General features: G+C 35.3%; 1 protein-coding gene across 2 annotated transcripts in view; it reads right to left on the bottom strand.

Moving 5' to 3' along the window:
* Positions 1 to 1,346: 1,346 nt before the first annotated feature.
* Positions 1,347 to 15,868, bottom strand: part of CA8 (carbonic anhydrase 8) — a 97,753-nt gene continuing 83,231 nt past the window's right edge. For both annotated transcript variants that reach the window (XM_032759709.2, XM_058444107.1), the window contains one exon: positions 1,347 to 6,151. The gene's annotated coding sequence lies outside the window, so the exon portion shown is untranslated. The remainder of the gene's footprint in view (positions 6,152 to 15,868) is intronic.

Genomic DNA, 15,868 nt, shown 5'->3' with positions numbered 1-15,868 from the left:
TTATAATATGATACAAAATTCTGAGAAATATGATTTCTCAAGAGAAAATTCCAAAAAAGGACTGATAGCCTGACATTTTGAGTATCGTACTATCTTAACTGACAGAAAACTACATCCGGGATAGCTGTGTGAGGATCTCCACAGACTTGCTCCCCAGTGAAAAAAACTGTGGAAATTAAAATAAATAAATGTCTGAAAACCGTCCTAAGGATATATAGCAAATGGAAAAACATTTACTCAAGAAAATCTACTAAATCTCAGTAGGAAAAGTGAGAGTATTTGATTTGAAATTTGAGCCACAAATTCACTGCCTCTCTTCTTCTACCCCAGCTTAGTATGATTAAAACTCCACTCTTTGGGAAATATGATCAAGAAGATGGGGCTCTCTCTTCCCTCAGCTCCCAGTCAAGGGATACTAATAGGTTGCAGACTTTAAATCTCTTGGGGTTATGACCCAGAGGTCATAAGCCCTTTTCCTTTACCCAATCCCCACTAACAGAGCAGAAGTTCTATGTCTAATCCTGCAAAAGGGCCCAAATATAATTGAATCAGATGTGGAGCAATTTATGTCCCATGGCATTGCCAAAAACAATAGAATAATTAGCTAGCAATTAGTGAAACCTAACAGGTGGTGTAATACCAATGGAAGCAAAGAGCTAGGCAGAGAAATCAAGGAAAGATACAGAGAGAGCCCTACTAACTTACTGTCATCCCAGAGTGGCTGTGTGCACGCTCAGGGCAGTGCTCTCTGAGAAACCACATTATAGGGTTCACACTACAAGAGTAACAGATTCAATTAAAATAGTACAGCTGCTGGGCGTGGTGGCTCACGCCTTCAATCCCAGCACTTTGGGAGGCCAAGGTGGGTGGATCACGAGGTCAGGAGTTCAAGACCAGCCTGGCCAACATGGTGAAATCACATCTCTACTAAAAATACAAAAATATTAGCTAGGCGCAATGGCAGACACCTGTAATCCCAGCTACTCGAGAGGCTGAGGCAGGAGAAAACCCAGGTAGAGGAGGTTGCAGTGAGCCGACATCCCGCCACTGCACTCCAGCCTGGGCAACAAAGTGAGACTCCGTCTCAAAAATAAATAAATAAATAAATAAAATAAAACAGTACAGTCAAGTCACTGAACAAATAAACAATCAAAAACAACAAAAGCCCCAGAGGGGTGGTATAAGATGGGGCAAAAATGAACAGAAGATCAGGGAAATATGATCTCTATTAAGTGCATTAATACATGCATAATGGCAGTACCAGAAGAAAAGGAGAGAGAGAAAGAAGTAGAAATGAATATTCAAGGAAATAATGGCTCAAACATCCCAAATTTAATTTTTTTCTAAAAAAAAAAATCATTCATCTACATACCCAAGAAGCTCAACAAATTACAAGCAGAATAAACACAGACTCACACCCAGATACATCATAGTACGAATTCTGGGGGGGGAAAACATTTTTTTTTTGAAAGCAGAAACAGAAAAAGGATTTGTCTTGTAGAAGGAAACCTCATTAAGCTTTATAGCTGGCATCTCAGCAAATGCTGAGAAAACAAAAATAAAAAAAGAAACTTTTCACTAGGAGTTTTAGATTTAGCAAAACTATCTCAAATAAGGTAAAATAAAGACAGTCCATATAAACTAAAGATTTGTCCCTGTCAGATTTGCCTTATATAAAAATATACTAAAAAAAAAAGGACTTCTGCCTGGAATGAAGTGACCCCAGATATTAATTTGAATCCAGTCCAAAAAAAAAAAAAAAAAACAAAGGGCACTGGTAAATGTAATTATGTAATTATAAAAGACGGTATAAATGCATTTCTTCCTTCTTTTAAAGAGCAATTGTATAAAATATCATGTAATTACGCTTTAGACCCAGAACATATACAAATGTGACATATTTGACAATGACAACACAAAGGAGGTAAATAAGAACAAAGAAGTACTGGAGTAAGAAATGACACCAGATGGTAACTCAAATTTACAAGACAAAATGAACATAACCAGAAATGGTAAATTAAAAGCTTACTAGAAGAAACTCTATAAATATAATTTGTTCTCCTTTCTTTGCTTGCTTCTTTAATATACATACAATTATATAAAAATTATAACAATGTATTGTTGGGCTTACAGCGTGTATATATGTAATATGTATAACAATAATGGCACAAAAAGGGAGAAGAGAGTTCAGAGCTATTTGGTAGTAACTAAATAACTCACTGTAATAGTTATTATAAATCTGAACTAGATTCTGATAAATTAACAAGTATATGATATGCCCTTTAGCAACCACTATGAAAATAAACTCAAAAAAGTGAAAAAAATCATTAAAGCAATTGAAATATGCTAGAAAATATTCACCTAATTTAAAAAAAAAAAGCAATAGAGGAGGAATAAAGGAACAACAACAAAAAGACACAAGACATGTAGAAAACAAAAAGTAAAATGGCAGACACAAATCCAACTATATCAACAATAACATTAAATGTAAATGTGTTAAATAATCCAATTAAAAGGCAGAGAGACTGTCAGACTGGATTTCAAAAAACAAAAAAAGATCCAACTAAAAGTTGGAGACACATTTTAGATTCAAAAATATAAATAAGTTGAAAGTGAAAAGATGAAAAAAGCTACATCATACAAATAGCAACTATAAGAAAGCTGGGGCAGCTATATTAATATCTGACAAAGTGTATATTAAAATAAAAAATGTTACTAGAGATAAAGATGGACAAGAGTCCCAAAATGAATGTAGAAAAAAACTGACAGAATTGAAGGAAGAGATCATTCAACAACAGTCAGAGAATTCAATACACTACTTTCATAATAGACAGAAATAGGCATATCAACAAGGAAACAGAAGACCTGAACAACACAACAGGCCAACACTATAGACCTAACAGCCATCTACAGAACATAGCATCCAACAGTACAATACATACTCTTAAGTACACATGGAATATTCTGCAGGATAAACCATATGCTAAGCCAGAAAGCAAACCTCAATAAATTTAAGACTGACATCATATAAAGTATGTTTTCTGACCACAACAGAAAAAAATTATAAATCAATAACAAATTTGGGAATTCATAAATATGTGCAAATTAAACAATGTACTCCTAAATAACCATTGCATCAAAAAGAAATTAAAAGGCAAAGTATTTTCTAATACCTTGAGATGAATGAAAAAAACATGGCATACTAAAACTTATTGGATGCAGCTAAAGCAATGCTCAGAGGAAAATCTATAACTGTTAATGCCTTTATTCAAAAAAGAATTCAAATCAATAACCTAACCTTCCACCTTAAGATACTGGAAAAGACACAAACTAAATACAAAGCAAGCAGAAGTTAGAAAATAGTAAAATTTGAGCAGAGTTTGATGACATAGAGAATAGAAACAAATAGAGAAGACCCCAAAATCCACTTTGGTTCCTTGAAAAAGTCAATAAAATTGACAAGCCTTTAGCTAAACTGACCAACAAAAAAAGAGTAAACTCAAATTATCTTAATTGACAAACCTTCTGACAACAGTGTTACTTTATGTATCATCAGGTACATTAGTTACCATGAATCAGAGGCACTTACATGTGTATAAGCTACATGAAAAATCATTTCAGTTTGCTGCCTTATTAAATTGTTTCATAAACAAAACGAACCCTAAATTAAATTTCAAGATCTATGACATTTGTCACTAATTCTCCCCTACTTTTTCTTTGGGAGATTCCTGCCCCAATTACAGGGTCCATCACATAGGTTTTATTTTCTTTCCTATCACACCATCAAAACAGATTTGAGATTAGTTGTTGTGCTTTTGTTTACTGACAAACTACCTTTCAAATTCATCCCTACAAAAGCATATTATAAACAGTATTCATATTCTGAATCTGAGGTAACTAACTGTGGAATTAAAAGATTTTCCATATAAAGAATATTAAGCCTCCAAACAATCTCACCAATGGACACCATGATCTGAACCAAGTAGTTCATTTCAGTCTTTTACTCAGAAAATATACAGTAAATAAATTCAAACTGCTTCAATATACAGACATAAACACACATACACACACAAACACACACACACACCTGTGAAGGGTGAAGCCTGAACAACTAGATGTTATCCTGAAAGTCATTTAATTACTATTTGTTATTGTATTTATTTTGTGTATTTCAGAAAAAGATGAAACTGCAAGAAGCATCAGAAGTCTAGTTCAAGAACAATCCCTGACTGTTCAGCACCAACCCGGTCACGAGTGGAGAGGCTGGTACCTGTGCAGTCTTTTGTTCCAGGAATGCCATATGAATGGCCTCTCATCTTTTCATGTTAATTACAAATAAGGCTACACATGTGCAGCCAATGTTTGGCATGTGAGTGGTAACTGCTAGATGTAAATATTTTTGTCACAGTTTTGTAACCATGCTTCACCATTTCCTCATTGTTGGACACTAGGAACTGTTATACACAAGGGAAGTCCAGGACCTCTCTCCACTTTCAGAGGCACTGCCTGGTGCTGACCCCATGTGATCCAGGGCTACCAACAGATCTCAACCCTTAGCAAGCCCCAACTTTTCCTCACATTGCCATAACCCTAGTCCTTTCTCTTGCTGCCCAAGACTAGATGATGAACTTTCTCCGCTTCAATTTCAGGGATATCTGGTGTGATTTTCATTTGTATTTAATGCTTCCATTATTACCATCTCTACTCAACACATCTAAAAACTCTGAACATATACTTATTCCACCTGTCTTCCATTTCTATAACTTAGATATTCTGCATCACAAAATCCCTCGAAACTGGGACTGTGTTTTTGAAGTCATTCATTTTACAATTTTAACAACAATAACAATAATATTTATTGTTTGCTTTGTGCCAGGCACTGTACTGCTTTACATAAATTATCTCATTCTGTCACATCTAATGGCAACTAAGTATACGCTTACATCTGCTAGTAGCACCTAAAATAAGGATATTGTTGGTCATCTTTAAAGAAATGTCTTAACATACCAAGAAGTGGAATCAATGGAATAAAATATTTAAGTCTTACAAAGTGTACAACACTAAAGTAATATAGGATACCATTAAATTTATATTTCTATTTATGGAAAGTAAAGCTATTCCTGGTACATGGTGCTGACCTTCTTTTTATCCTATTTCTTACACCTTTCTCAAATTCCTATTAAACCACAGCTTCCAATATGTCAAATAAATATAATTTGATCCACACATTCAGTTAAATCCTTTAACTATGTAGTAATACCTAAAGTGAGTATTATGTTGCTGCATTAACGCCAAAAAATGTTTCCCATGGCAATCCAGCCTAACATTAATTGTGGTAGCGGTGCTGAAAAAATAAAATGAGACATAATTTTACTAATCATTCACTTTGCATTTTGAAGCTCTATGCTGTTCTTAATCAAAACTCTTATTTTAGGCCGGGCACGGTGGCTCACGCCTGTAATCCCAGCACTTTGGGAGGCCAAGGCGGGCAGATCACGAGGTCAGGAGATCGAGACCATCCTGGCTAACACGGTGAAACCCCATCTCTACTAAAAAATACAAAAAAATTAGCCGGGCGAGGTGGCGGGCGCCTGTAGTCCCAGCTACGTGGGAGGCTGAGGCAGGAGAATGGCGTGAACCCCGGGGGACGGAGCCTGCAGTGAGCCGAGATCGCGCCACTGCACTCCAGCCTGGGTGAAAGAGTGAGACTCCTTCTCAAAAAAAAACTCTTATTTTATTATCAAGAATTACACTAGTTCTAAAATGAGTGAATTTTCTGTTGGAGACAGGAAATGAAGTACTACTAACACTGGGAATGTATTTTTCCTTTCTCAATATTAACACATGATATATATTCATATTAATAACAACTCTGGAAACTAGTTTCATTCCTTCTACACATAAGCAATAAACAGTATGTGCAAATATGAATCCTAGCAGCAGTAATGTGGATATATAATATAGGGTTTCTTTGGAATATACAGCCATTTCTAATATTTCATTTCAGCAAGTGTACAGGCAACCATCACAGACGTCCATCAAAGCTGGATTAGATGAAGACAAACAATGCAGGCTTTGAGGATAAACTGAAGGTGCAGCTCAAAAGTTTCCTTTTCTTATCCAAGGGCATTATAGGACCATTGTCTTCCTCCTTTAGGCAAAAAAAAAAAAAAATGAAACGATTATTACTGATATTCTTTCACAGCAGACTGAAAAGTCTTTTTACAGTACAAGAGATAGTAAAAACTAAAAATTTCATAAGAAAACGTGGAAATTTCAAAAATATCTTTGTGCTCACGTTTGTTATCTCTGCAATTTTTCCACAAAGTTTACCATAATTTTATTTCTATGGGAGACCTATTAATGCAGAATTTCACAGAAGCAAATACTTTTATCCAAAATAACGCTTGAACTATTTTACAAACAAAAAAATATGCACATCATGTCAAATAATAAAAATAAAGCTTTAAGTTCTTGTCATTCATTTCACATATAATAATCAGATGGATGGTAACTCAAGAGCACACAGACCCCTTCATTCCTAATTCCCAAATGACTTACAATTCTATTAAATAAATAAATAATAAATGCAGAATATATATATATATATATATATGACAATAGTACTTGTTTAAGATAACAAATGATGTGCTTCTCATATAGGAAAACAACATCAGCTAAGATTTTAGTTCAATGATACTGAACTTTTTGATGTTGAACTAGCATTGCCAGCAATGGCAGTGGGAAACTTGCAGTCTTATTAGTTGCCTAAGGTAGGTAATAAATCTCTATTAAAATTTAGAATGCATATACTTTTGGACTTGGAATTCTAGGAACTTATAATAGACATATAATTATCCAATCACACAAAGAGTCTATGTGTAAGGATATTCACTGCAAAAAGAAACTGGAAACAAACTAAATGGCCTCCTTCTGGGCAATGTCCTTTGGAAAAAAAAGAAAAAATAATAAAATAGCCTCCTTTCCTTAATAAATTCTATTACTATGCAGTATTTCAGAATTATGCATATATAGCATATATGTATCTGTGGACACACCTGCACACACACACACTATATATATATACATTTCTACATATGCATATATATATAAACATAGATACATACAAATATATAGAATGTCTGGAAAAATTTATTAGAAAATATTTATAATGCTGGGTTATGTATTTCCAAACTATATATTTTTTTCTGCTCCCACTCTACCAGGACCAAACTACATTTCAAATATGATAGTCACAATAAAATCTTTTTAAATTTTTTAATCTTTTTAAATTGACAGAAAATATTGTAGATATTTATCATGTCAACAAAATGTTTTAAAATATGTACACATTGTGAAGTGGCTAAATTGAGCTAATTAGCATGTGTATTACCTCACATAGTTAAAAATATACTTTTAGCACTTTTCAAGAAAGTGACATGAAACTGATTATCAAACTGTAAAATCACACCAATTCAGAGTTAACAGGGCCTAAAGGTCACAATGTATGAATTTTCTGCAAAAGGAAATAACCTAGGGTCCAGTGTTTCCCAAACTGTGTTCCATAAAAAACTACAAGCTGGTTGAAAAAACGAATCCATGTTAAAAAATACTGTATCAACTCTGTTAAAATATGGTTCTTTAATTCAAAGCCATTTCAGAGGCTCTAACATGCTGATGTGCATTGCAAATCTCCAAAAGGAGGATATTATTACATCCAGGATTCTCCAGACGTATGTGAACAGTCACCTCTTGATTTAACACACATTTTGGAGGACCAGTGCGCTGCAGAACTCATTTGGGAGAGGCTGGTCTAGAAGCATGTATCGTAAGTTTATGAAATTTCATTATAAAGAATATATCCAACCTTCTAAATATTAAGCTACCATTGCCCAAAACATGAAATAAAATATGGGTAGGTAAATACACAGTCATTCTAATCATACGAGGTGAGGTCTCAAGCCAAAGCAGAATTTAACACTTAGTATACATCCACAGTGCAACAGATGCACATACATGTTGGTGTCCTATTCATTTTTGAGGCTCTCAGGGCATGATTCAGGAGGTTCTTGGTAAATGCTGAATGAATTCTAATTTACCTACGTGTAGAATCTGCTGGTGAATTTGCATACTCACTCAGTTCAAATTTCCCTCACATGGGGAAACTCAATACCCTATGCTATTGAGCTTTTCTTACTTATATATTTTTCAAAGAAATGACACCTACCTATGCCAAGGCTCTCTGAAGATGATCTTTATATTAGCTTTACCTGCCTCAAAAATGTACACTTGATCTTGTTTACTGCAAATACCAGATTAACTGAAAAAATGTTTCAATCAATCACAATCTGGGGTACGGATTTGGAATGACGGAGAACCAAGTCCAAATCCCAGCTCTTCTATCCAATTTGCTGTCAAATTTTAGGCAATTTACTTGCCCCTTCTGAGACTCAGGTAATATCTACTTCTTAGGGAATGTGTGGGACTGTAATGACAGCAGGTATCATGTGCTGAGCATAGTACTGTGAGTAATAATTTTGGTTAATTTTAAAATCATCTCACTAGCTAAAAATTAAACTACAATACTGTGCTCCAACATAAATGTGAAGTATGGTCCATCATTTTTATGCCATGTGTTAGAAGTTTACTTTTCAGTGTTTTAGAGAAAGTTTTCAAGGATAAAGTAATGCTTGGTCTCATCTGCTCTGTATTCCCAAGCTCCAGCCCAACACCTGACCCAAAGCACTCAGAAAATGTGTGCGTGCATGCATAAATAAGCGCAACAAAATGACAGCAGCAATTGCTAATTTTATTTGTATCAAAATTATGCATGCATATAAAGACTTAAAGTTTTTAAATGTTTGTTATGAAGCTATCAGTCCCTTGTCCTATGTGTCACCAATTTCCTCCTCCTTAACTCTTTCAGCTGATTATTTTAACACTAGAGAGCTAAACGGCATGATTGCATTGCTACCTTTCAATTTTATTTCAGTATTATGTGCAAATTTTTCCTTTGGAGAATGAAGATTTGACCCTCTTTCCTCCTGTCAACATCATGCGCGCACACACACACACACACACACACACACACACACCACCCCATATGAACCCTTCCCATCTTCCCATCACCCCATCCTCCAAATATGGCTATATAGTAAATTTGGTTGAATCAATTATGCAACTTCTATTACTGTAATGATGTAAAAGTATTCAGAGGTGAGATACATGTGTTAATTTTTCTTTCCTGCACAACATTTTGTTTTTTCTGGCGTGATAAATACCTTGGGTTTTTCCACCTAAGTATTCTATGTGCTCATAACTGATTCAATGCACAAATACCTACCCACTGCCTAACTCTCAAGAAGTGAAGATATACCATGCATTGTATCAACTTCACCATTCCTGAAGAAAGCTCATCTAGAACCTTCTCACCTGCTCACATCTGGACTGACTGCCTGGTTTGCCTATGATCTCATTCCACTGCCATTCTGGGCATTTATTCATCCCCTTGGTTTTTCTCCTTTGCTGGGTCTCCTGTTTCCTGGATCCCACATCTTTTTCCTTAGCTTACTCCATTTTGGTGTGGCATTATCCAGTAGCTCCTGGGAAATAAATTTGTGGTGGCTTTGACATCTAAAAATCACTACTGTAACCACACACTGGGTTAAAAGTTTGACTAGGTAAGGAATTTGGTGGGTTGTAATTTTCCCTCAGAATTCTGAAGGTCATGCTCACTGCCTTAGCTTCCAGTGTTGCTTTTGAGAAGTCTGGTATTCGAATTCCAGATTCCTTGATTTTGACATGTTTGTTGCTTTGGTTTTTGCCATTCTGGAATTTCTCCCTCCATGTTCTGAAGTTTCACAATGATGGTGTCTTGGTGTGAGTGTGTTTTGATCCACTTTGCTGGGAATTCAATGGATTCTTTCCATTTGTAACTTTATGCTCACGAGTTCTGGGGAAATGCTTTGGATAATTTTGTTGCTTGATTCCTCTCCTCCACTTTCTCTGTTCTCTCTCTAGCTTATTATGTGGATGACAGACCTCTTAAACTGGTCCTCTAATTTGCTTACATTACTGTATTTTTCATCTTTTTGCCTTTTGCTGTAATTTCTGAGAATTTTCAATTCTGCCTTCTGATTCATCTGTAGAAGTTCTCACTTCTGCTATCATGCTTTCAGTTTCCAAAAGCTGTTTTCTAAATATTCCTTTTCTTAATAGCACCCTGTTTTTTTGTGAATGCAATTTCTTTCCTTACCTCTCCAAATATATGAGTGACAACTTCTTGACAGTTTTTCTCTTCTTACAAAGTATTTGTGTCTTTTAACTCACTTTATTGTCTGATTTGGGTTCTTTCATTTACAGTTCTTCTTCAAATATCTATAACTGTTCATATCTGGGACTGGCAAACAACCACTACAACAAAACCAGAGTGGAGGCGGAGGGCACAGTAGAGGCCTCCTTATTACACCATCACCACTGGATGAGCCCGTTGGTCCACTTCTGCAGAGAAGTCACCTGGGCTGGTCAGACCCTCCCCAGAAGATACTTCCAGCTTCATCTGGAGAGTAGGGGCCTTTCTGCCAGTGTATGGGAGGATGACATGAGGTCTCAGGATGTTATTTACTCACTCAATTGTGTCTGTGTCCCCAAGTACAGAGTCTCTCTCTTAATCATCTCCAGAAGACAAGTATCTCCAGTCCGCCAAGGCTTTGGAGGGGGCTGAGAAATTAAGTGCTTCTTAAATAGCTTTCAACCAATACAGATGTCTTTAGCCTCCTTTTACTCCAGCTTCCAGGTGATGTCTGTTGCCACCAATTCCTGGGAATTTGAGAGATTCTATCATGCGAACGGGTTTGCTCCTCACATCTGCTAAATCTGTTACAAGACCATCTGCTTCCAGCTTCCAAAGTATTGTGGCTGTTTTCTCCTCTCTTGCTTTCTGTATCCTTGCGAGGCAATGCACTTAAAAAAGATCTCTTTCCTGTTATTTTAATGCAGTCTGTGGTGGAAACAAAATTAATTGCCTATCTTCAATTGATGGTCGTTATTTGAAACAGAAGTTCATTTTTATGCCTTTGTGTATTTTCTAAAGTTCCTACAATAACTACATTACTTAGTAATCAGAATACAAATTTATTTGGTAAAACAACCTAAAGAAGTAATACTTTGAATATATAAAGTTAAGGCTGACCTCCTCCCTTTGGGATTTTCTCCAAATATTCATTTATCTACATCTAAATAATAAGGAAGCTTACTCATAAAGAGAAAGTTTCTATTATACAATGATCAGTGTTCATAATGATGACCTCAAAGTATGGCCACATCCTAAGGAGTCTTCTAAATCATCAGCTATTTCAATATAATTATAGCAGATGCCATCTTTCACATGACTTTTTCTTAACCTTGAATTATCTTTTGTGAAGAGGCCCAAGGGAATGAGTGCAAAGCAAATCACTACTGGAGAATTTCCTGAAAAGCTACCAAAAATTTAAAAATCACGTGTTCACACACATCTTACTCCTGAGAGGTTGCTGCAGGTCACAGTACTGATGTAAGTTCCAGTGATTTTCGCTCAGCTCATTGATAACTAACTAAAGTATCCCTCTTTAAGTACACTAATTCAGTGTAACATCTCCGAAATAGAGTCTTTTAAGAAACAGCGATATGCTAGAAATAAGAACTCTCCTCTTCAGAGGGGGCTCTTTGTCCCGTACACTAGTGGAACACTTTCTCAGGCAGTTTGTACATGCTGCTCTGACCTGGAGTTAGCTGTGTGTCTGATTTACCCATGACACTAGGCTGTGAGCTATGTCAGGGGAGAGCTGATCTCTGGTTATGTTTATTTTTCACTCAGCCCCTAGAATACTGCCAATACACCAAACAGAAGGTTAAAAATAAATGCCCTTCCATTACAAGCAACGGCATATAGACACCTTCTTTTTCAACATTCTCACTCATGACACCATCAGGTCGTGAGAGAAGGAAACAGAGGAAGAGGTCAGGAGTGTCAAACACTTTTGAAGATTCAAAAGAGAAGAGGGAAACATGCCACTGGATTTGGAAATAGAAATCCAAGCACATGAGACATTTTTAAAAGGGTGCCAGATATTACTGTTAATTATTTAACATTATTCTGGAGTACTAGATAATGAAATGAAATAAAATCAGAAAGAAGGAGATAAAACTGTCATGATCGTTGGGTGTTATCAGTGTCTATCTGGAAAACTCAAAATAATCAGTGGAAATCTTACTGAAAACTATATAAAGGTTAATAAGCAAGCTAGGGACAAATCTAATCCATTGTTTTTTCAATAAAAAAATTAACCAATGGAAAAATCTATAGCTTGTCAAAATCTATAATGATAATAACAGTAATTGCTCACATTTAATGCTAATCCTCCACAAAGCACTGCAATGTGCATTTTACTATAGCTCATGAAATCCTCACAACATCCCTAAGAGGTTATAACTCTTACTATATCCACTTCATAGATGAGGAAACTAGGGCTGAGAGAGAATCAATAGTTTGCCCAAGTTGTGGAACAGCAAATAGAGGTGCTGTGTTCCCCAACAAGCCATACTCAAGCTGACTCCAGAGCCCAAATACGAAAGTTGGAGTAAATATTGTGAGAATAGAGAATTATAAAACGCATGACAGACATAAAAAACCTTAATAAGCATAGACCTATGCATTTTTCCTTGATATAAAGATTCAATATTGTCAGGTGTTAATTCTCCTTAATCACTCTATAAAATATAATGCAAATTAAAAATCCTAATAGGATTCCTTTTTCTCTTTTATTTTTGTCTTTCATTTTCTTTTTCTCAACCTCTCTTTTCCTCTTTATTTCTATCCTTCTGATGGAACGATTTTATGGTTTATCTGAAAAAATTAAACATGTAAAAATAGCCAGAAAAATCCCGCAGAAGATACTAGTACAGAGGCTCTTGTCTGGTCAAACACTGAAATATACACTAATGCCACATACATTGTAGTTGATGCACATGAATAGACAGATAAATGGAACAGACTAGGGAAATCAAGAATAGAACCAAGTATTTACAGGACATGATATAATGTAAGGAGCCATTTTTAATGAGATTGGCAAGGATGAAAAATTTAAAATATTCAACACTGGTGGAGGTGAAAAGTGTAATCTGACACATAGTTACTGGGAACATAAACAGAACTCTTGGGAAAAGCAATCTGCATATGGATTACAATAAAACTCTTTGACCTAGTAATCTCATTTCTAAGAAGTTTTTAAGGAAATGGGTAAGTTAACCACAGTATTATTGATGACAGCTCATCAAATTTTGGCATATACTTAAAAGCAATGTATGTAAAACCATTTTTAAAATAACTATTCAATGACATGAAAAGATATATCATCAAGCTGATTGAAAAACAGCATGCACAGTATAACCTCATAAGGAACATTACGTATCTACGTAACCATATGAGACACATATATAAAGAGAGGTCAATGGACAATCATAATGATAAAGGTAACATTTTTGAATCCTTACACTGCGGACAAAAAACATGTTAAGCACTTTAATTGCATTATCTCATTGTTATCTTCACAACCACCCTATGAGGTAAATATCACTACAGCCTTCTTTTAAGTGATGAAACAAGAGACAGTTATCAGTTAACATTTTCAAGGTCACACAACTAATTACTGGTGGAATCTGAATGGAACCTGAGCCATCCCTGCTGTGCTCCAGAGCCTCCGTATCCATCACAACCCCCAGTGCTGGGGATGCTATCACTAAGAGGAGAGTTTGAGAGACGTTTGCTGCTGCTCCATTTTATTCTGTACTGTTTGAATATTCTGCTATGAACATGTGCTATATGTGGAGACAAGGAAACAAAAAAGCAACCAGAGAAATCAAAGGTGACCTTTGCCACAACAATTTCAATAGGTAGGAGATGTAAACTGAAGAATAAAAAGATGAGAAAGAGATGTACAGTATATTGAACGATTGGTAAAAAAAAAAAAAAATGGCAAAAATGCCTTCTATAAAATCCCCAATCAACAGTGCAAGCACAAATTAGCATAACCCTTGTAGCTGTAGAGGGTACTTCAGCAAATATGTTATGAAAAAATGAAAACATATGTGTTTCTTCCCAGGAATGTGATTCCTAGGCATTTATCTATAAGAGATAAGAAGGCAAAGATAAACACAGTGCATAATGTTCTGCACTTTGCTGTTGTGAAATGTGGTGTCGTGAAAAGAGCTCAGCATTGGGAGTGGGGCCCACTTGGGTCTGAATTCTTGCTCTGCACTTTACTGGCTGTGACCTTCAGCAAGTTACTCAATGCCTCTCAGCCTCAGTTTCTTTATCTCTAAAATGAAAAATAAAAATACGGACCTCACAGGATTGTTATGAGGATTAAATGAGACAAAATACAGCATCATGTCTGAAATATAAAAAAGCATTTGTTCTTTTTGTTCCCATCACTCACTAATATGTGTAACTTAGAATGAATAAATAAGCTTTGATCAAAACTCAAGGATGAATCATAGAAGTTGGTAATATTATAAAACGCTAAACTTAGCTTTTAAAGTTATTCAGAAGTAAGTCTGTGTTAGGATACTTTGACACTTTCTCCATCTCAATTAGCACTAATTAGCAAAACTGTTTTACACACTACAATGAGTCACATTTTTCTCCCTTCTTCTGTAATCCCTGGTGTGTTGTAAGGGTGATTGACTATCTAATTACTTCTTAATTGAATGCACATATTATACATTTTTCACTAGTTCAAGCTTAATGTTTTTAGTCCAGAAATCAGAGTCAATGAAATTAAGTTGAACTGGGATTTGGGCAACTATTATAATGAGAGAAGGTTTGTATTACATCTAATTGTAAGTAAATGTGTTTTAGCCTTATTTCCTATGGAAATATTTCAAGTACAGGAATGTTCCATACACAACTAATTTAGATGATTAATAACACTGTTATTCTTATTTACCATGCTTTATTCCTCGTTACGATGATTTTATTGCTAAGATCCGCTAAATATAATTATTGTTTAAAGAAAAGATGCCATTAGAGAAACATTGGTTGTATACATACTAAAATCCGAATGAACATTCATACCTGCAAAAAACTGAGTTAAGTTTCTCTGCAACACAAAGGTTGTAGGAATTTTCACAGGCTGCTAACAAAAGGAAAACAAAAATCTTGGAATGCTTCAAATACAACCAGTTATATTCATGAAAAAATGTTTATTTAGAAAAAAACTAAAAATATTACCAACAAAATAGTATTCCAACTCAGTTAACACTTTACAGGTAGATTATCTCATAAAAGATTTTTTTTCCCTTTGGGTATTAGGCAGGAGTAAATGCTGAAGGAGATATTATCAGACAACAAAGGTTTATTGCTTCGGTTTTTTTCTAGGTATGCGGAGTAACCATCTGGAATAATTTAGTTGAAGACCTCTTCAGGCAAAAACTAGATTAAAGAACTTCTTGAGATACAATTCCACTCCATGCTCCTAAGATGTCTCTGAAAATATGTTCTCTGGACAAGCCCTAAAGACATTTATGAGTTCCTAATAAAACTCATAAAAGAATGAGCAATAAGAATTCAGAGCAATAACAGCAGTAAGAACTCAAGAGATTCTGAAGGGGTTTTAAGAAGCACTGAAATGGAGAACAGACCCATCTGAAACCAATGTGGTTTTATAGTTTTAACAATTAATTTATTACCTGGTGCTACGTGGTGGCAAACTTCTTGATGGAGAAATCTCCATATTATCCAATAAATATTTCAGATTCTGGGCATTATCTAGATTATTTTAGATAATCTGGGCATTATCTAGTACTGGGCATTATCTAGATTATTTTAGCT

Source organism: Hylobates moloch, unplaced genomic scaffold, assembly GCF_009828535.3.
Source record: "Hylobates moloch isolate HMO894 unplaced genomic scaffold, HMol_V3 SCAFFOLD_9, whole genome shotgun sequence".
NCBI lineage: Eukaryota > Metazoa > Chordata > Mammalia > Primates > Hylobatidae > Hylobates > Hylobates moloch.
Note: the sequence above shows the minus strand (reverse complement) of the source record. Positions and strands in the feature narration are given on the sequence as shown.